Source organism: Polypterus senegalus, chromosome 3 (assembly GCF_016835505.1).
Source record: "Polypterus senegalus isolate Bchr_013 chromosome 3, ASM1683550v1, whole genome shotgun sequence".
Classification (NCBI taxonomy): domain Eukaryota; kingdom Metazoa; phylum Chordata; class Cladistia; order Polypteriformes; family Polypteridae; genus Polypterus; species Polypterus senegalus.
In genome coordinates, this window is record NC_053156.1 from 130,929,943 (window position 1) to 130,953,775 (window position 23,833).

The 23,833-nt window shown below is 36.6% G+C and overlaps 1 protein-coding gene across 5 annotated transcripts in view; it reads right to left on the reverse strand.

Annotated features, from left to right (window-relative positions):
• The window catches only part of fynb (FYN proto-oncogene, Src family tyrosine kinase b), a 241,711-nt gene extending 218,120 nt beyond the window's left edge, over nt 1-23,591 (reverse strand). For 3 of the 5 annotated variants that reach the window (XM_039747947.1, XM_039747943.1, XM_039747942.1), the window contains exon 1: nt 23,368-23,590. The gene's annotated coding sequence lies outside the window, so the exon portion shown is untranslated. Of the gene's footprint in view, nt 1-23,367 lie in introns of all 5 variants that reach the window. The other 2 variants (XM_039747944.1, XM_039747945.1) reach the window with 2 other exon arrangements.
• Nucleotides 23,592-23,833: the final 242 nt, after the last annotated feature.

Here is a 23,833-nt window from a genome sequence, read left to right on the forward strand (position 1 = left end):
ATGTTTTCTTATTGCCTTCTTTTCAGCTTACCTTTTAGGAAGGCATTCAAATTCAGGTTGTACTCAAGTAGTATTTTGTGCAAAGTTCAGGTTTAATGTCATTGTTTAAGCTATGTCATTGTTATTTTTAATTCCTTTGTGTTGATTCTACATTACTTTTGTGATTCAGTGTGTATTTACTTCATAATTTAAGTATTTATTTTATGACTAGGCTGACCCACCTTTTAAGGCGACCGACTTTTTAGTTGACCACTTCTTAAGGCAATTCAATATGTAGATCAATTTGATATTTTATACAAACTCATTAATTTGGTTATATTGCATTTGAGCGGTATTACTTTAATACTCGTAGTTTCTGTTATCTTTGTGATAAAATTTAAACTTTTTTTCTATGTTGAGGTTGCCCTTTTGAACCCCGATATTTAATATGCGGTGAGGCATTTGTACTCCATCAACATTAATTATTTCCAGAGACATAATTTTGTCTATTTTTCCAGCGCATCACGCACAAAAGCAAGGGAACGATGGGAGCACTAGAACTCTGCTCACATCATGTCGCTTCGTACCACAAGCTGTAAGTAGTAAGTCTGTGATAAGCAGAATACCGCTACGCTTTCCACTCACGGGACGGAAGGACAATCCCGACCGCTTTTATATAGCAAGAAAGAAGAAGAAGAAATCGCACAGTCTGGAGTAGAAAATCATCTTTTACCTGGAAAAACGAAACTATAAATCCCATCGTGCACTGCAAAATGGACGGAGCGGGCGTGTGTGAAACTCCACGCCTGCGTAGCACTCACAGGACGGAAGGACAATCCCGACCGCTTTTATACAGAAGGATTACATGGTTTAATGTTAGATGTGATTAATCAGGATTAATTACATACAATGAGGTGATTAATTAGTTAATTTTTTTAATCAATTCCCAGCACTAATTTATTGATATAATGATTAATTAAATTAATAAATAAATGCATATTTAAAGAGCTTCTGCAAAAAGCCAAAATTTCCCCCAGGGATTAAAAAAAAAAAAAAAAAAAAGTATCTACATCTACTTTGCAAATAAAGAAAACGCCCTTAAAAAGTCTCAATTTCAATATGTAAAACAAATAAAATGATCTTTCACTTTTAAAGTAAATCAAAGATTTTAGCCAAAAATTTGGTTTGATCACTGAAGAAAAAGCTCCCAAGTACATAACTGTATTTTCATCAATGTTTCTCAACCTTTCCCACTCTTGGCCATTAAATGATCTCACCAATTAAAAGCCATTTCAAAAATATCTAGGTTTTAACAAATATGATGGCAACTTCTCACAGCTGCACAAATTAATTTCCATAATAAATCAATCTTTTCTCCTCCTGATAATAAAGCAATACTGCTTATAAGCATACCTAACACTGCATACTGCGATTCTGCGTTTCCCCACCAGGTATTATCAAAAACTCTCTCCTGTGTCAAAAGCTAAAGCACTGACCCTTTGACATAAAACTTTGATCAAAAGTAAACATCTCATGGGCCCTTAGTACACCACAAGTACAAGAGGTTTTTCCCATGGAGCATGCTTATCATCCTTGCTCATTGAAGGGTCGATATGTTGCGACCCCTTGCTTGGAAGTCTTGACTTTATTTTTTATAGTTTTGCCTTTTTTAATTGAAAGTTCTGGTTGTTCTTTGTTTATCTGTTCATGTTTAATGCATACTCAGAAGGGGATGGTATTAGATGACTGTTATACAACTGTGAGTAGATTGAATCAAAAACACAAGAAAATATGTGGATTAAAATAAAATGAGTAATTCCATAAAGGTAGCATCATATAAATGTAAATGGGTTACTTAACCCTGTAAAAACAAGCAAGATTCTAACTTAACTTAAAAAAGAGAAAATTGAGATAGCATTGCTTCAAGAGACTCATCTCAGTATAATAGAGCATAACAAATTAAATCGGATGGGGTTTAAATATGTTTTTTCTGCGTCTTTTGGATCTGGACGTAGGAGAAGGGTTGCAATTTTAATTTCTAATAAAGTGACTTATGAACATCTTGCAGAAATAAAAGATAGAAAGGGTAGATACATAATGATAAGGGGCAGAGTTGAGGGCACCTTAGTTACTATTCTTAATGTCTATGCCCCTCCGGGTAGTAAATGTTCCTTTTTTAAGACTTTGATTAACCTAATAGCATCCGAATCGCAAGGCATCTTTCTCTGCGGTGGGGATTTAAATGTTTTATTGGATCCCAAATTAGATTCTTCGAACACTTCCACCCATTTGGCGAGTCCATTAAGAAAACATATAAATACAATGATAAAAGAAATAGGTCTGATTGATGTATGGAGAGACTTTCATCCAGGACATAGAGACTATACGTATTACTCACATCGACATACATCATACTCAAGAATTGATTACTTTCTAGCGTTTGGACAAGACAAATTTAGAATAAAAAATTGCAATATAGGATTAATTGATATATCTGATCATGCATTAATATCACTTTATCTAAATTTAGACATTAAGCCAAAAAACACTCTCTGGAGATTAAATTCTGGCATTTTAAATAATAGAGTGATTAGGGAACAGCTTGTAGTAGAAATTAAACAATATGTGGAGCAGAATGATAATGGCTTAGTTCCGCCTTCTATAATATGGGATGCATATAAAGCAGTTCTTGGGGTAAAATTATAGCCATTACGTCTAAATTAAAGAAATGTAGACTTGAAAAACTTAACAGACTTACAAACAGGCTAAATAAATTAGAATTGGAAAACAAGAAGGATCCTAATAAAAAATTTATCTCAAGAAATTAAGAAAGTCAGAACAGAGTTGAATTGCCTATATACCAAGAAATAGAGAAAAAACTAAAGTTTTTAAAACAAAAATATTATGAGTCTGGAGGCAAAGCAATGAAGCTATTAGCTAGAAAGCTACGTAAGCAACAGGCCGATGAGACAATACAGAAGATACAAGACCCAATATCAAAACAGCTATTCCATAAGTCAGAAGATATTCAGAGAGTGTTCGAAGAGTACTACAAAAAACTCTATACTCAAGCACAGACTGTAAATTCTGACGAAATTGATTCTTTTCTCACTCCCTTAAAACTTTCTTCGGTTAGTGAGACCTGGAATGCTGAATTAAGTGCAGATATAACTGAGGTGGAGTTAAATAAAGCAATATCCAGGCTTAAAACAAACAAATCACCAGAGCCAGATGGTTTCTCATCTGAGTGGTATAAGGTATTTAAACATCAACTTATCCCCATTTTATTACCAGCATTTAATCATGTTTTACATGGAGGAGATTTGCCGCCCTTGTGGAGAGAAGCCACTATTTCTGTTATTCCATAGGAGGGGAAAAACAAACAAGATTGTTCAACTTATAGACCAATCTCTGTCCTAAACATGGACTACAAGTTGTTTGTCTCAATCCTAGCTAAAAGATTAGAATTGATAATGCCGGAACTAATTAACTCTCACCAGACTGGTTTTATTAGGGGGAAGGCAAACAAGACAACATCAGAAGGACTCTCCAAATTATCAATCATATTCAAGACTCTTAAATTACAAGCAGTTCTCCTAAGCCTTGATGCGGAGAAGGCTTTCGACTCTGTTAATTGGCTTTTCCTTAAGGGCATTCTTGCCAAATTAAACTTCCATGAGAAATTTATTAAAGTAGTTCAAAATATATATTCATACCCCACCGCGAGAATTAAAATAAATGGTAATTTATCGAGGAGCTTTCCACTTGAGAGGGTACCAGACAGGGGTGCCCTCTCTCCTCAGCTCTTCGCATTGTTTATTGAACCCCTGGGGCAATGGATCAGGCAAAATTCTAAAATAAAAGGTATTAACATCAAAAATGATGAACATAAAATAGCACTATGTGCGGACGACATACTAGTTTATCTAAATGATCCAACTGAGTCATTGATTGAGTTAATGGAAACTTTAAAAACCTTTAGCTTTTTCTCAGGATTTAAATTAAATATTTTAAAAACTCAGGTACTGACTTTTAATTATAACCCCCCAAACAAAATTAAAAAATATTACTCCTTAAAATGGGATCTAACATTTATTAAATACCTAGGAATAAATATCCCCAAGGATATGAACAATTTAGAAATGCTTAATTATGGTCCTATTAATAAAAAAATAAAACTTGACATTGCAAGATGGAATCTTTTACCATTTTTTAGCATGAGATCTAGATCAGATTCAGTCAAGCAAAACATACTTCCAAGATTACTCTATTTCAGTCTTTGCCTGTTCCCTTGCCCAAAAAACGATTCTCAGAATGGGATAAACTGATTTCCAGATTCATATGGCAAGGCAAGAAACCAAGGGTAAAATTTAAAACCCTTCAACTGAGTAAAGATAAAGGAGGGGTTGCTCTCCCATGTTTACAAAAATAATTTTGGGCAGCACAGTTAAGAATAATAGTTTGTTGGTGCAACCCAGAATATCAAGCAAGGTGGAAGGATATAGAGATTGGTTGGTTTGACAGGATCCCTATTCAAGCTAGCATCATAGATGATCATTTAATTAAAAATAAGAAAGAAAATCAATGAATTAAGGTAACACTTAAAAATTAGATTATAGTCCTTAATAATCTCAAACCAAATGATTCTGTTAATGTATTGAAACGGCCATCATATGATTCTGATTTTAAACCAAATACATTAGATATGCGTTTTAAAATATGGGCTAAGAAAGGGATCACTGCTTATTGCTCAATCATGGATAAAGGACAATTATTAGATTTTAATTCTCTAAAAGAAAAATTTAGTTTGGAATCCAAAGACTTTTACAGATACCTCCAGCTCCGACAACATTTCTGCCAGAAAATTAAAAAAAGGGATTGATGAGGATCCAAATAAGAGTGCTCTAGTTAAAATATTCTCTTCAGCTTATAAGGCTGAACCAATGTTTAAGACTATTACAAAACTTTATAGAGCCTTGATTGATTTACAAGGAGATTCATCCTTGTACATTAAAGAAAGATGGGAGAAAGAAAGTGAGGATTATCTTCTCAACCGAGGACTGGGAAAATATATGTAAACAACAATGGGCAACCTCCCGTTCTCCATATTGGATAAAATTCTACTATTAGGTTTTTCCTTACCCCAAAACAGAAAAATAATTTTCAAGGCAACTCAAATTGTTGGAGACATTGTGGCTCACAGGATGCGAACCATTTTCACATATTTTGGGGATGTCCTAAAATTAGAGGTTTTTGGAAAGATATACATAAGGTATTCGAAATTATTTTAAACATTACAATTGATTTCAGTTTTAAGGTACTTTATATGGGCACGGTATCAATGGTTTCCTGGGAAGGGAAAAATAAATACATGTATAGAATAATTCTTGCTTCAAGTAAAAAAGCTATTACTAGATGCTGGTACAAACCTAATCCGCCACAAATACAGGATTGGATTGATGTTGTAAAAAATTTGTTTATAATGGAGAAAATTACTTTCAGTATGAATAACCAAATGGATCTGTTTGTCGATTTTTGGTCTAGGTGGATTGAGTATATAACCCCTATTGAACCAGATGTTTTTCTGTTATAGAACCTGTGTTTTATGAATAGGTATTGTCTATACATCCCGTCTTCTATAAATAGTTTTTTTTTATTTTCCTTCTATAATTGAGAGATAACCCAAAGAGATATATTGATCTTTTATGCCATGAAGAGCTTTTTTGATAACATATAAGCTATACCTGTTGTAAACATGACAAAAGTCATAAACAGATGTATTGGATTGCATCTCTTTTCAATAAAAACTTAAATTAAAAAAAAAAAAAAAAAAAAAACAAACATCTTCCGCATGTGATGATAACCTTTAGCATTGTATTTTTGCTTTGATTACATCTGAAAAATAAACCAGGAAAGAATACTTAGAAGTAAGGCACTGTGACACTGTTGTTATCACTACTACAAGGTCCTAATCCCTAGCCTGGTCAGTGTCTATCGGAAGTTGGCATATTCACCTCATGTCTGTGTGCGTGTTTCCTCTAACCATTTTGGGATCATCAGAAAAAGTATGCCATTTAGATTAAACGAAAAACTATGAGTTATCCTAGTACGACAGTGTTCGTCCCAGAAATTTTTTCCAGCCGGGTGGGAGGGAGAAAATTAAATGTGCACTATTTTATTAGTTAATTATTATTAATTATTTTCCAATGCTCAATATGACTTCCTTTTTTAAGGTTTGACACTTGCGGCAGAATATTTTTATAAAAATTTAAAAAGTATCCAATTCAGGATCCTGCAACCCTAACAAAAATTTTAAATAACAATTTTTATGACATAACCCTAGAGGCACAAGTACTGTCGCTGTCGGGAAGAAAAGTAAAAACAATGAAAACCAAGTATGGGAAACCTAATGAAGAAAAATTTAAAAATATTCTACAAAGCCAACTTGCATATGCAGAAGGTGTCTTCAGTTAAATATTTATTCTTCTTTTCTTCCTAGAGGCCCAGTTGTCTGCAGCTTTTCTATAGTCAAAATCCAAAGGATTTAGGCCCTCCAAGAAGTGGTGGCTCCGAGGCTAGGGATCTGCACTGGCAATTGGAAGGTTGCCGGTTCCAATCTCGTAAATGCCAAAAGGGACTCTGCTCTGTTGGGCCTTGAGCAAGGCCCTTAACCTGCAATTGATGTGCCATTTGAGTAGTGAGAAAAGCACTATATAAATGCAAGTAATTATTATTATTTTTTTATTTTTATTAATTTTATTGCAATCCATACAAATCAATCAAGTTTTTACAAAAAGAAAAATTGAGTTAAGGACAAATCGATCCCCACCCCTGAAAGAGAGAGCAAGGCAAACGGTGTGAAATTTAAGGCTTGTAAACATACCTAAATTAATAAATTCTCTGTGCTTTATCAGCTTATTTTAAAATATTACTGATTAGATCCTGCCGAGTTTTGAAAAAAGTCTGGACCGATCCTCTGAGTATTTTATTTTTTCCAATTTCAAATAGTATAACACATCGGTTTCCCACTGACTTGAAAGAGGAGCGTTTGGGTTCTTCCAGTTTATCAGAATAAGTTTGCGTACCAAAAGTGTAGTGAATGCAATCACAGTTTGTTTGTCTTTCTCCACTTGAAACCCATCCGGAAGAACCCCAAACATAGCTGTTAATGGGTTAGGAGGGATTGTGAGACCAAGGCTGTCTGAAAGGTAATTCAATTTTGGTCCAGAATAATGTTAATTTGGTGCAGGCCCAGAACGTGTGACCCAGTGAGGCTGGGATTTGGTTGCAGCATTCGCAGGTTAGATCATGCCCTGGAAACATTTTGGAGAGTTTTAGACGAGACAGATGTGCTCGATATATAAATTTTGAGTTGTATAATTGTATGCTTTGCCATATGGAGCGTGAATGAATTCTCTGCATTGCTACTTTCCACTCTTTCTGATATATTAATTGAGAGATCTTTTTCCCAGTGTCCTCTTGGATCTTTGAAAGGGAGGGATTGTAAAATGATTTTATATATGGTAGAGACTGTTTAAGTCCTTGAGATTGAGCAATATTTTTTCCAGCATGGATGAGGGTGCAAGATGAGAGAAATCAGGAAGGTTCTGTTTAACAAAGTTCCTGATTTGAAGATAGTGAAAGAAATGTGTGGCTGGAATGTTAAATTTTGAATGTAATTGTTCATAGGATTCAAAGACGTTGTCTATATAAAGATCTCTAAGCAAGCGAATTCCAAATTTTTTCCAAATATTAAAAACTGCATATGTTTGCGAAGGTTGAAAGAGGTGGTTCTCTTGCAGAGGTGCCACAGATAGAAGCTTCTCCGTCTTAAAATGCTTTCTACATTGGTTCCATATTCTAAGTGAGTGAGGCACAATTGGGCTATTAGTATATTGCCGATAACATGTGTTTATTGGAGCACAGAGCAGGGAATACAAAGAAGTACTGCAGGATTTTACTTCTATTGCGGACCAAGCCTGTGTATGTTCTTCTATTTGTGTCTAGGTTCTTATCGCCTGTATATTTGCTGCCCAGTAATAAAACTGGAAGTTAGGTAGAGCCATGCCGCCTTCTGCCTTTTGTCTTTGTAGGGTTGCTCTTTGGATGCGTGGATGTTTTGAATTCCAAATAAATGAGGTTATTGTTGAATCTAATTGCTTAAAGAATGATTTATTAATGTGTATGGGAATGTTTTGAAATAAAAAAAGGAGCTTAGGAAGAATATTCATCTTAACAGTGTTAATTCTTCCAGCTAGTGTGAGATGAAGGGTTGACAATCTATGCAAGTCTTGCTTAATTTTTTCCATGCAGACGGCGAAATTTTGTTGATAAAGAGCTTTATGTTTACTTGTGATGTTTACCCCAAATAATTATTATTATTATCAGTATGAGATTATTTAGCGTGCTTTGATTCATGCGATTTCTCAAACATGTCTTGATTCTTTTAAGGGCAGAAAACCCCCTTTCACATTCAGCTGTGCTCACTGGGATCACTAGCTCAATATGAGGTAGTCTGGCTAAATTTGGAAATGACTCTTAGAACTCTGATGTCGTTGCCACTTTTAGTAAAATCTGTTTTGGACTGAAGTCTTTGTATGATTGACTTCTGATCATTTTTGATGCAACTGTCCATTCTTGCCTGCTACTTCCATATTTTAAAATTGAAAGGCTACCCATTTTTCGAGTAATGATCAAAAAAAATGTGGTATCGCGGGTCCGCAGCTTCAAAAAAATAAAAAAGGGTCCAGTTTTAAATCCGTAGACCCATGTCGCTGCCCGTCGGCGTGATAGCAGGACCACGTGGAGTTAATGAGGTAGCTGGGGCGAGTCATTCCTGCATGTGTGGGTGCAATTGTTCTCAATTGCTTCATTGGCTTCTTGCGGCAGATGCGCCCAAGGAGACTTGAACATTATATTATATTTTTTTATATATATGAGTCGGCACAAGGAGAGGGGGAGAATTCAAAAGGAAAGAATTCAAAGAATAAAAGAAACAGAAGGAGGCTAAAGGACATGAAAGGCAGTCTTAAAAGGACGATCTGGCCACCTGAAAAGGAGGAAACCGCACGAGCTGGGGCTCCGTGAAGGAGCGTTAGCTGTGGCACTCTAGGGGCTAGTTCACCCCACTGAACATCCAGGTGGAGTTTGGCAAGCAAGGCAGGTGTCCTCCCCTAGGCTTCCGAGGGGCGACCAAGTGAATGCGAAGGAAGAAGGGAAGACAGCCGACCTCGGAAGGTCTGGCTGTGATGCCTGGAGTCAGCCAAGATGGAGGTCAGCCGAAAGGAGTTCGTGGCTGCCGAGTCTCCGCCGGGTACGTACGCTAGGGAGAAAGAGAAGGAGGTGAACTGAGATCTGGAGGAGTTAGACTGCATTTTAACCACAGATTTTGTAATGGATTTATTTATTGATTTTTATTCCCACTTTTTCTTGGATTTTTTATGGATTTATATATGTATTTTTTTTTTTTTACTTTTTTCATGGTCCAGAAAGCTTTCTTTTTGAATTCTTGTGTAAGGCACGTTTACCCAAGGTAACTCCATCCTTGGGGGGGCGTTTGTTCGAATATTTCCTGCACATTGAGCACCACATACCATTTTCTTTGACCATTAGCCAATTAAAATCTTAAAACCATTGTTTGTTTATGCCAGATAAGCGGTGCTTAGATTTACCAATTGGCAGAGTGTGTGCTGAAGAGATTTCCCCTGATGGACCAGCCTCTGCAATGTCTGTCTCTGAAATTGCCACATCAGGAGTTGACACTGCACCGTCATTAGTTTGTGGCATCTCTTTTCTGAAAAAACTGAGCAGTGTTGTTTTCTGAACACTTTTTTTACTCATGTCGGTAAAACGTTTGGAAAAAATATTAAAAGTACCTATGAATAAGACTTGAGTGGGAAAGTGGGAGCCTGTTGGATATTCAATGCACACTTGCACTGCGGCAGGGCAAGATATGAACAAAAAAAGGAATGGCAGATGGGTCACTTTAACAAAACCCTCAGCAATTCAGTGACAAAACTTTTGCTCAGGACACAGTGTGTGCTGCAAGGGTTTCTCCACACTTTATGCAATATGGACGCGAGTCCAAATATGAGCAAATATAAAAACGGCAGAGGGAGTCACTTCAACAGGAACCACAGTGAGTGCTACAAGGAATTTTTCCACACAGACACCTAATGCTTAAACGACTGTATATATATTGGTTTGCTATGTACTGAACAAGAAGAGAGCAGCTGTACGCTACACAGACTGCACTGACACCGAGAACAGATACATCACTTCCTGTTGCCCTTTTTCTGATATCTGACAGGCTGGTTCCACTAGACTTTATTTTATCAGTCCTACTCTCGCCTGTCCACCTCCAAATATTCTTTGCTAGTGAACTGCCGCTCTGCTCCCACTATTAGCATGTACAGCCCCCTGTCGCCCGTTCACCCACCTCTCCATACTCCTTGCTACTGTATTAAGCTGCTCTGCCCTCGCTATTACCATGTACAGCCCCCTCTCGAAAAACCACCTCACCATACTCTTTGCTTTTGAACTCCGCTCCGCCTCGTCTTGGCTATTAACTTGTTCAGTATCGAGTGACGGCAACATTCCGCCCCGCAGCACTTTCCTCGCCACGATCCTCATTCTAAAATATTTGCCCACCCGCCCGTTCCTTGCCATCTCTTCAGATCATTAGATCTGCCTGTAGGTCTGTGGTTGTCATCTCACAATGTCAGCCGGGCGCTCAATTACATTAGCTGGGCGCTAGGGAGAACACTGTGTGAGAGTGTGGGCTGACAGAGTACGCTGCAACTAACTTACATGTGCCCATTGCAAGGCTGGTATCCGCTATGAAACCGATTCTGTCAAGCCAGGCCAGAACTTCTGTAGTGTAGAAAATGGGCAAATTAGCTTTTTTAATTTTTTTTTTTTTAAGAAACCATGACAACCTTTAAGATGTATCTGAATGAGATATTTTGGCATCTTAGTCATTAAACAAGCAAGCTTTATGGACTGAATGTTCTCCTCTTGTTTGTCAAATTTCTTAAGTTATGCTCTTATGTGAGCACCTTTTGTTTTTGAGCTTAACTTTCCCTCTTTTTTCTTATATTGCATCAGTCTGTTCCTTTGTAATTCAGTGTGTCCTGTGATTTTACTACACCTTAACCATATAGTACTGCACATAAACAAATCATTCTTTAGTAAGAATGTGTATTGCAGTGCTGGTACCTCTCTTCATATGCTTAGGATGTACAAGTCACTTAATGAATACAAGTAAATTAATGACCAATTTCAACAGAAAACATGCATCTGGCATTTTCAATGGAGACAAAGCATAATGTCAGATATTTTCTGAGTTCAATTTAGATTTCAGAGCTATTATTGGTAATTATGCAAGACTTCTCAGCTGGCACCAGCAACAGCCAGATCAGGAAGAAGGCATTCTTAAAGCCTCTCATTGCAGAGCAAGCACAAACCACTTTAGTGATGTAAAGTGTGCATCGCCTTCAGAAAGTGATACTCTGCAGAAAAGTAGACTGTCTGTGTACTGCACAGGCAGGAGAGCTTCATATACAAATGCATAAGCTACTAGGTGGAGCCAGGAAGGAAGGAAGCAGTGGGGATCATTCACATGAAAACAGAAAATTCACAGCAGGTAAAAGAACAAACTGCAGCAAATTGTACAGAACAAGATATCAATGGGGAAAAAAGTGCAAATGCTATAACTGCTATGCACAAAATGGGGGAAAGAATGTAAAGAGAAGGCCAACCATATAACTTAATGCTTAATGTCGCCTGAATGAGAATAAGACAATACAAAACCAGTAACAAAAAGGCCCTGAAGGATGCAAAGCAAGTGCTGAAGAAAAAGCAGAGTGAAGGAAAGGAAAATTACAAAGCTAAAAAAGAAAACAAACTCACTCAAAATAACATGAAAGATATCTGGAATGGACTGGATATAATTACTGGACTCAAGAAATCCAGGACTCAAATGCTAGGTTTGTCCACATGTTTTTCAAATGCCCTGAACAAATTTTTAATAGATGTTCACTCCCACTGACATGTCCTTCCAATGACTAGTCCTCCATACCTTCCCTACTACATCAACAAATCCTACCACATCAAACTGTAATGACCTATGGTGTGCCCACCTCTGACCATCATGGGCCGTCCATAACTGAAAACCAACTGAGGAAGCTATACACGGTAAAAGCAACAGCACTAGTTGGAGTCAGACCTCGAGTTCTTAAAGCCTATGCCAAGCAACTTAGTTATTTCCACCATCATCTGTTCAGTCTGTTCCTAAGGTTCCATAAAGTGCCACTTCAGTGGAAAACAGCATGTATTGTTCCCGTTCCAAAGATGGCAGGCACCTCTTCACTTAATGACTATAGACCAATGTGGCACTTGTGTCTGGAGTCTCTTGTGGTAAACCAAATGTACCCACTGCAGTTTGCAAATTCCACTCCAATCTTTGTTCAATAGGTAATTATCTATCTGAATCAGACGGCTTATTGACACCTGGACAAAGTTGGCAGCACTGCGATGATTATGTTTTTGATTTCTCCAGTGTCTAAAATACCATGCAGCCACCACTGTTAAGGGGAAAGCTCAGAGATATGCAGGTGGATGAGCCTATGGTGTCCTGGATAATGGACTCTCTGTCCAACAGACCACAGTTTGAGAGACTCAAGGACTGTGTCACCGATATGGCACCACAAAGAAGGGTCCTGTCTCCTTTTCTCTTCACTCTATACTGTGGAAGAAATATTTTAGGGTAACATAATCCTTTATGTTATTTCTTTAAGATGAAAGTTAATAAATGTCAGAAACCAGATGAAGGTCAAGTGAACAACAAAATGTACTGAAAGAGGACTAAGAAATCAGAAGATTCCCTGTAAAACAACCAGAATGGACAGTTGTTATATGCACAGAAACTTCAAGGGTGGTGGCTCAACTCAAGTACAGGTGTATATAAGAAGAACCAGAATATAATATACTTGTTTTATAAAAGTCATTTGGGTGTAAACCAATAAGCCAACCAGAGTAAATGTATGCATTGATTGACACTATATACATTATATTATATTATATATATATATATATATATATATATATATATATATATATATATATATATATATATATATATATATATATATATATATATATATATAAATATATATATATATATATATATATATATATATATATATATATACATTCAATAGTTTATAAAATTAACCTCTACTCTTTGTTTCTCGGACCATTCTGTAACAGACTGGTTTTAAAGAATGCTCCCCCTAAGGCATTTTGCTGAGGAGTAATTAAAAGATACCATGAACTGCTTTTCTCCTGCCTGATTACTGACTTGTCCTGTTAGAGGATGTTCCTTTGTTTAGTGTTAAATTTCTACCATAGTACACCTCAGACTATAAATATATCACCAGGTCAGGATGTCACTAGTAGAAATTTTCAGATTATTCTGTACTTCTGGGCTATATCGATAAGAAGTATAAAAGCCAGATGAAAAACCTTGCTTATTGGTGCAGACAGCATTGTCTGCAGCTTAACATAAGCAAAACCAAACAATTGGTTTTAGACTTTTGCCATACTAAAGAGCCTCTACTTCCAGACACTATTCAGAGAGTTGATTTAGAGGTGGTGTGCCCCTACAAGTAGTTGGGGGTCCACATCAGTAACAAGCTAAACTGGTCTCATAACACAGAGAAACTATCAAATCTTTTAACGTGGGACGTGACCAGTGCAATATTCCATGCTCCAGTGTGCCTAGGCTGGCAACACCATTTCAAGAGAGGCCCAAAAAGGCTCAGCTATAGAACATACTCTACTCCCTCTAGAAGTAGTAGCAAAAGAGAGACTTATAACAAAACTTAGAGCCATTAAATGGACAATTCTGTAAATCCTCTCTCTACGACACTAACACCGAGTACATTCAGCCAACGAATCATTCAGCACAAGTCTTGTCAATAAACGTTACCAGGGTTTCTTTATACCAATGCCTCACTGTGACTGTAACCACCAAGACAGAATTTTTTTTCTCTTTTTAAATTTTGTTTCCCCAATTTAGTTATTCTGGTGTGTGTTCAGACCATAGTGTGGGGGGAATTTATTTATTTACTTATTTAATGCACTTCTGTAAAAAAAAAAAAAAGGAAAATTCCCTGAACAAAAAATAGGTTAAGTTCTATTTTGTCACTTTATGTGACATTGGCTCCTATGAGTGTACAGGATGTGCAAAGGCAAGTCAGGAAACAACCACAGAACTGAAGTGGAGAGGTGGGAGTGTGCTATGACAAAGCATACTAGAGGATTCAAATAATACATACTGCAGACAAGGACAACATATAAGACCACTGTGTAAATAATGCAGGAAGCAATTAAAACATGGATCTGGACCTAGAACTGTGCAAACCACAAAATCCAGGAAATACTACTAACAAAACTGAAATTATGACAAAAAAAATGATTTCACCTCCTTGAGTACAAATGAGACACATTAGCACTGGTATTTAAATAAGAAAAATATATTTTTCCTGAGTACTAAGGGCAAACCTGCAAGCAGGTAAGGGTGACAGATGTAACACATAACAGTGATCCTAAATGGTGTACAGTATTTAGGATCACTGTTGCATACTACTCTATGCTGTTAACCTTTAATTTTTTATGTACAACTTTTACATCATTTGCACTTTTAGGAAAATGAAAATGGCAAAACAAATTTTGTATTGACTCTTCAAGTCATATTTGTATACCTTTCAGGGGTGGAAAAATAATTATCACTGCAGCCTCATAGGTCCAAGTCTGGTTTCAAATCCAAGTCCTGGTCTATGGTAGTGGGAACATTCTGGTAAATCTAAATTTTTTCTAACACCCCAAACATGTGCATGTTAGTGCAGACACTAAATTGTCCTAACATGAATGAGTTTGGATGACTGTGCACTGGACTGTCTGTCCATTCAGGATTTGTTTCTACTTCGGTCCCATTTGGATGTCTTGGATCCAGGGCTATGAAGTCGGAGTCGATAGACAATTTTGGGTACACTGAGTCAGGGTTGGAGTCAGCAAAAATGAACCAACTCCGACTCCTAATAAATTTAAATTGTAATGAAAAAAAAAAAAAAAGAAAAAAAAAAATACAGCAAGTTCAAATGTCCCATTTCACAAACAATAGTCATAATTAAGTACTTCTTTGAAGTAAGAATAAAGCTCAGTACATAGCTGTGTTACTACTAGTGTGAAGTTCAGATGAGCTATTATACAACCTGACACTCACATACTGTAATCTGGACTATGATACATTACAAAAAATGTTCTGATTTTATTTCAGATATAATGTGTTTAACAAGTTGATTTGAGTGCAAACAAGTGTAATGATGTAGGTGTAGGTGTGTGCTATGGCCCAACGCGTGTCCAGGGGTTCTTGTCTTTTGTTTAAACTGGCCAATACGGTAGAGAGTCGGCTTCCTAGCCAGTTGTTATGTGGTGAAATGAAGTGTATGTTGCCTTCCTTCAATCAACATAGAAAATACATTATCATATTACTGTAAATACAGAGGAGTCGGAGTCAGAAGTACAGGAAACTAAGGAGTTGGAGTCAGAGTCGAAGGATTTATCTACCGACTCCATAGCCCTGGCTTGGATCAAAAGCTTATTGCATTTCATTTTACATATTGAATACATCAGAACAAATCTATCTTGATCAAAAACATATGCTCTTGTGTATTCTTCTCTTTTTAACTCTTAAACTTATGATGACTTAAAATAACTACCCTTGAGAATTTAGCCCCAATGAAAAGGAGTACTGTTACTTCTGCCCACAATACTCCATAGTGAACCTTTTATCACATATCCCTAAAAACTGCTGGATGGCAAGTTGAACACTTTTATAAGAAAACTAGACTCACAGTACCCAGTCTTGCCTACAATGAGTGACAATTACCATTTGTCTCACAACTTTTATACTACTAGGTCAGCTTTCATTGTTTTACTATAAAAGTAAGTCTCGATAAATATTTTGACAACCATTAATAATTTTTGCACTCTGCATCTTCTGTGCTGTCTGATCTGTGTTAATGAGTTTGTTTTTTTTTTTTTCCCCAAAATAAAAATCACGGTGAACATAAACAACCTCCACTAACATTTTGTCTGTCTGCAATAACATTAGTTCGATCATTTCCTTTTGTTGCTTCAGTACCACTGATCCAGTGTATATTCACCAAATTCAGTACTTCAGTCTGCTCATAACAACCAGCACCAACATCACTACTTTAAAGGAAAAATATATATATATATATTTTGTATCTGTTACTTAGTTTGTGTTGTCTGTAGTTATATCTGAGAAAAAATTGCGTTTTCATGGAGAACAGAGATCACAAAGTTTGATACTTCACTGGAGCCAACGGGAAGCCAATACTGAAAAACATCAAACAGTTTTGGAACATTCATGAAAAAAATCTCAAGTTACTTGTGCCGCATAATCCAGCTGCCACATAGTCAGTCATTTAATCACAAAACATACACAAATCAGAGCACTGCACGAACACGTACATTTGAACAAGCAACAGTTGAAAAATATTCCTCCCCCACCATTGAAGATTTCTTCACTGTTGATAAAAGCAAATAGGCACAAAAATAAAACAAGGGCTATGATAATGACTTTCTTCATGGGAGTATTGAATTGTATAAGTGAATCAGAAATAAGATGGTTTGGGAGTACAAGATTTTTTAGTAAGGTTTATAATTTAAAAAAAAAAAGAAAAAAAAGTCAAATAAGACCAAGAATTCAAACCTAACATGACAAAACTGACTGGCCAGTGTGCATGTACTGCACATCCCACTCAGCCATGTGAAACAGTAGCCCAATATAAATGTTACTGGTTATCGCTGCTACAAAACAACCCATGGGTTCAATTTCTGTACTAGTTACTCTGCACATTTTTGCAACAACTCTAATTGCACATGTGCCTTTTCACAATGCCCAAAAGTAACAAGTAAGGTTAAAATAAATATTGTTGAACACAGTGGTGGTACATACAGTACACCACCACATTCACCAGTAAGACCAGTAGATGAGATACTTGGAGGAACTAATGAAGTACCAACCTTATTCTTAAAGACTAAAACCAGGCAAAAGGAAAGCAAAAAGGAAATACAGACCCCGTTCACAAATCAATTTCTTAAATACATGCTCTTATTGCAGAGTTACAGAAAGGTGAATTTCAGTGTTGCATGTATGTTACTGGAATGTGGAAATATCCTGAGAAATCAGCAAAAAGGCATTCAACACGATGAATGTTTTTGTGTTGCAATTCTTTATATTAACTACTTGGCCACTGAGCCATATTCACTCTATAGGCAGACATAAGGTAAGTTGCTGAAGTCTGCTTAGTCAAATTCTGGGTCACATGAGGGTTGGTGCTTATTTCCCCAACAGAAATGCAGGGTTAATATGGAATCAACCTAAAATGTACATCTTTGGGATGTGTGAGGAAAACCTACATATGTATGGTTAGAAATAAACAAGGGCCACTCTGACAAAGGCCAAATGTGTGATTCAAACCTAGGACATTAGATCGATTATATAGATATAATACAAAGATGTGCCCAGTTTGGCCCATTTGATTAGACAATAATATACTTATAACTCCTTGTACTAACCATAGGAACACACAGTATATGTGGGGCCTTAACCTGCTCACACTCTCTCTCCTTATGACTGCTCTACCTTTTTTTATACTCTCTCTCTTTGCCACAGGCTGTTTTAGAAGGCTCTCCTTTTCACTTGGGAACGCATCTGAGGCACGTGGCAATTAACTGGAGCTTTATAGACATTAACACAACTAGACAGCTGCTCTCTGCCACTCCCATGATACCACAAAGAAAGCTCTAGGAAGACAATGCTGTAAAGTAAAAACTCAAGTTAGTAAACACAGCTTTCACTCACCAATATTTTCTTTAAAAAATTCAATGTGCAGGAAGCACAATGGCTATTCAGTCACTAAGCTGCAGTTTCATTTCTCTCCAGAGGTTCAGGGTATGACACTGAGCAAGTCACTTAGCCTGCTTTAGTTCCAAGCATACAATTCGCCTACAAAGAGGTATTATGATGGAACACATACAGTAATATACTGTGGGCTTGGTGATTACTATAAAGAAGTGCTATTCAAATTAAATCATTGACCAGGAATGAATTGCAAGAATAAAAGGCACACCTGTAATGAAGTCCTGCAGATCCATTTGTTATTTAAATAAAATAAATAAATCTAGTTACCACATATACCGAACTATGGTTTACAGAATTAAACCCAAAAGGCCACAGCAGTGGTGTACTCTCAAGTCATAGCACTTGACACTTTGGCTCAGTATTCTGCATATTTAAAGCCTAATTACCATACCTGCTATTCTCCTAATAGTCAGCTGCAGTGCTACACAAAACAACCTTACTTCACTGCAATGCTTCAAGAAACATCCGCAAGCCTAAATACTAACGACTTCTCCCATGCACTGCAGTCAGCTGATGTCAGAATTACTTTAGCACTTCTAATCCAGACCTACTGGGACTCAAGATTCTTTGCATCTGGGCATGAATCTCTTCTGCTATAAAATCTGAAGAGGCAAAAAAAAAAAAAAGTCCAACAGGCACTTCAGCTATAGAAGAGACAAAAGGAAATTGATTAGTGTAAACAAAACCCTACAAAACAGATGGCATATTTTAAATAGACCTGAAGGATACAAGGTCAAAATTTCCAATAAAGCTGAGAAATAAATAAAAGCTGGATGACAATTACCATTTGACTCATAAGTTGTTATTAATGTTTTGGCTCCTACAGCAATCTGCCTGAAGACACACTGCTACACCATTAGTTTATTATACTGTATATAAATTTCAAGGGAGTAAAGTTAATGATATGACGTGAACAGGATGTTGACATGTGTGGAAAGCTTTTCTGTATTTTTTACAAGGAAGGATGTCAGACCTTCTACAGGATGCGGTAACTCTTTTTCTCCACCAATGCCCTAAGCATATCTCCAGTGTAGCGTTCTTTTATCTAATGTGAGCATCTTTTGAACAAAAGGTTAGCAAAAAAAAAAAAAAAAAGAAAAATGCACGTACTTAATAGATTGCTACCAAACTGTGCACATCGGCTAAAACTGGTACCCTATTGAAGGTAGGTCTCTGTCCAGTGTTGTCAGCACAGGCTCCAGTCCCTAAACATTCATCAAGAATGTTATGTTATCAAAAAGGTATCACACTATACAGAAAGATGCAATAAAAGTATGAGGAAATGTATGAAGTCTATACAGATAATAATAAAACAAAAATGCTAGCAATTATATTTGTTAGAATGTACTACTGAATAAACAGGGAAGCTAGCGACAAGCCAAGAATATGATTCTTGAAACAGAAGGGTTTCATTAAACTTGTCCTCTACTTCAGCAGATAGGTGAGCAGCTTAAGGTTGAAAGAAAATGTAAAAATAAATGGTGGAGTTTTGGTCACAACTGGAAAAGGTAAGGTCTCTCATGTGTTTATAATATGGCTCTACAGTAAAAAATGCCTATATTCAAACCAAAACAAGCTTTATCACATATACCACAAAGCTATAGTGAAACACATTTCATGGTGCTTCATAAATAGCAAAACACAGTACATTTTTAATATACATATTTTTCACACATGGAACATATACCGGTTAAGCACTAAGTGAAACTGAGCTTTCACTTAAAACTACCTACCTTATGGTTTAGAGTTCAACACCCTAACAAAGGGGTTTCTAGTTTCAGTCCTGGAACCTACTTCCTTTTGCTGCACACTTTTACACCAAACTAATTCAATAAGCAAGTCATTTTGACCTTTAATGGAAATCATTGTTCAATTAGCTGGTCTTTTTTATTCACTGCTTACATTCAGAAAACTTCATTTACAGGAAATCAACTTTTTAGCCATTGCTGTCTAAATGCTCAAATTTTTTAAAATCACTTTTTTGTGAATTTTTCCCTTACGTGTACGTAAACATTGATAATTAATGATTAACAAAGAGAAACAGATGCATATGGCACTCAATGCTAAAGCTACTTCCATGTTATCTACTTGTGTATTTATTAGCAAATAATGGATTAAAAAAAAAAAAACCATTGGGAAAGAACAATTTATTAAACAGCAAGATAAAAATAATTCATCATCATCTAAAACACATAAATGCTTGCCTCATACAGTATTCATTCAGTATAGGTTGTAATTTCTAGACTGGGGTACTCTTCTTCAGTCCCAGAGATCCACAGTGGTTGCAGGTTTTTTGTTTTAAGCAAATGTTTGAACTGGAACCATTTATGTACTACTAAATCAATATGTTATTGCCTATTTTAGTTTATAACAGCTGTTTTAAGGTTTTAATTGCTGCCTGTTTTCTTAACCATCCATCAGTTAATAATGAGGTGCAAATAACAAAGGAACCAGCAGCTCTCCAGCTAAAGTGCTTCCTGTGTTTAAACCTGTGCATCCACATCATGAAGTATGTGTTAATACAAGGTTTTGAAATAATAATAAAAAATTTTAAAAAATTAAAAATAAGGGAAGGATCAAGAGGTACAAATCTGTTCCAGACCACAAAACATGGATGTTCTTAGCAAATGAAAAATCTATAACGTGATAAAGATTTGTCTTGGAACAATGAAAGCACTAACCAACCATATAACTAAACACAACATTTAACAATCTGTTAGGCCTGGCTTCTTGGTATGAAAACCTGCACCCACCGTGGACCTCCAGAACTGGAGACGAGTTGCCCTGTTTTGGAGTAAAAAAGAAAAACACAGAAACTGGAAAATGACAGCTTGCTCAATTAACAGAGGAGTCCAATTAAAAGAAGAGGTTGGTTGGGACAAAAATCTGAAGCCACAGGGAGGGCCACAGACTGAACTTGAAAACACCCCTGGCTTAACAAGCCGGCTACACTGCCCGCCTACATACAAGCATTTTCTGTGCAATCTCATCTGAATTTTTCATATAATAAATTTTCTTGTTGAACATTTAAAAGTTTTTATGTGTGTAATATATTCCAAAAAATGTTTTTAAAATATAAAAACTAAAAAGGCTTTAGTAGTTTGATCCAGGATTTACAGAGTGTGAGCCTACAATCTGGTGGTCTACATCAAACACTAGGTTAGACCTATGGCAGGATGGATATTTCAATAGATATGAACAAGAATTTATTAAATACATAAAACAAATTAATACATAGATGGATAGATAGGAGTACATATTGGTAAGAGACAAAGAAAGACCAATAATTTATTTACATTAACTTATTTGACCGACACCTTTTATCCAAGACGACTTACACCATTTATGACAAAATTGGTTACATTTCTTTTTGTTTTATTTCCAGGTGGAGCACAGGCAGGTCAAGTGACTTGCTTATGGTCACACAGTGTCCATGGCAGGATTTGAACCCACAACCTCAGGGCATGAAGTCCAAAGCCTTAACCACTACATCACACTGCCTATCTTTATTGATCCTAAGTGAAGAATATGGTGTTACAGCAACCAATATATAAAAACTAAACACTCAAAAACGAAACAGTAAGATAAAATTAACTTTAGAGAAATGATGGGAGTTTATGTATCAAATTACAGAAAAATATAATCTAACCAATGGATATGTTATAGCATCTGATGGCAGCTGGTGATAAAAGACCTCCAGCCATGCTCCCTGGAGTACAGTGGTACAATTTCCCACACATCCTGTTCTTCACTTTGCCGGAGACTCCTAACCTTGGTCCAGATGACTACTGGTTTTAATTAGAATTCGGATTCTAATCCCAGGCTTTCACTGGGATTATTATTTAACCAGACAGGTTATTTGAGCTACTCGTTCTGTAGTCCAATGAGGAAGGGTGATTTACACTGGCAAAAAGTGCATTAGTTTAATAAAATAAATACATAGGAGTCTAATCACTTTTATTTTCCTTTTTGCCATTTTCACTGTAAAGTGCTTAAAAGTCACATCATGTAAACCTGACAATTAAAGAGCTGACACAGGCACAAGCAATTAGGTCGCCTAAAGCAAAACACTTAATTTGGGACATGTACAGTATGTGCTCATTATGGTCATCATTATTAGAAAAATATGTACAATTATATTAATTAGAAATTACAAAATTAAAGAGCAAAAAAACAAAAAAGGTCATGTGAACCAGCAATGGAAAAGGCATCTTTAGAAAAGGGATGGACTAATAGAAAAATCAAAAACATACAGCATACTTTTTAAGTGCTAAATACAAAAGACACATATTTTTGGATATACTTGAACTGGCTAAAAACAGAATACATAATTTAAATCTAAGTAACAACATGTTGAATTAAACTAGGATTTCACTTCGTGCCTGGATTTGGGGCGTTAAATAACAGACTGGTAAGAATGATATCTCGAGCTCCATGGCTCCCCGAAAACGTTATATGGCCACACGGATGTACCTTTTAAAGTTACACCAGTAATAAATGTAAACACTTTATTCTCATCAGTTACCTAGTGAAGAAATCTGAATACAATAACGGTGAAATAGGACGGACACCAACTAATTCTGTCCTAAAACAAAACGTCATAATAACGGAACTGCAACTATGTGTAAGCACCAAGTAAGCAAATAAACAAACGGTCTGATGATGTTTCTAAGTGAGAAAACTACTTTCATTTATGCATTTCTCCTAGTTTGTACCTGTTGCCTTTATTTTTTCTTCCTTTTCATCACTGAAAACCAGAACCAGCTATATATACATTGCAGTATTAAAGAAAACAGCACGCACGCGCAGTAGGATTTTCAACTGCCGAGATTCTATATCCCGTCTATTGCTAAAGCTGCTGCAAAGGAAAAAAAAAAACACTCTTGCACTCCTGTTGGGTAACTGAAAGCAGGCAACTGACAAATAATACTCAATTGTCCCGGTTTCGCACATTCAGCACATCCATTTAATTAAACCATTAACAAACCTCCTGCGCGCTTTAATTTAAGATTGTTGTACGCCTCAAAGCAGCGCCGCCTGCCATCATATAGTCTATATAATAGAAACAATCGCAGCCGCAGCAAATAATCATTAAGATGAAGAGCACACTCGATGTACGCATATTCCACGTTTTCGAGCTGAAGCGTCACGAACACAAACACGGCGTTTCCATCGCTCTAACTCTATTTGGCATCAGACATAGGACGTTTCCCCATACAAAACACAACGGCCCTCTTCCACGTTCCCTGACTTGATTTTGCATCTGCCTTTTGCCCACTCCTGCAACACTCAAGCAACAAAGCATCCTTTAAATGTTCCAATCAATGAGCATACGTTATCATCGCGTACTGAGTAAAAAACACCCCTCTTACCTGCACTGGGAAAGCCGGGCGTATTTACATATCTTCTCACAGGCACATCTGATAGAAAAGGAAAGCAAAATAAACTCCTTTTCCTTTCCTCGCGCGCGTGTGTATGTTTAATATATGTAACGGAAATATCCACAATTACGCTCCCAGTCACTCACTAGCGCTCTCTCTCTTTCTCACCGTGCTGAACAGATGATGGCGCAGCTGCGGTACTTTCACAGCTAAACTAACGGGATAAGACAGCGAATTGAAAGCTAATTGAGCCAATCGTCAAGCAACTACATCAGCTACAACCCAATAGAATTAGTGTTTTTGACAAAGGGGGCAGGCCCTTAATTTGTAAACAGGTTAGGTATTGTCTTCGTTGACCTGAGCGGAGCTTAGCTGATTATTATAGTAGACTGCCTCGAATCACTCGTTTAGTTGGTGTTTATTTGAGTAATCGAAGAAGGCAGTGTTATGAAGCGCA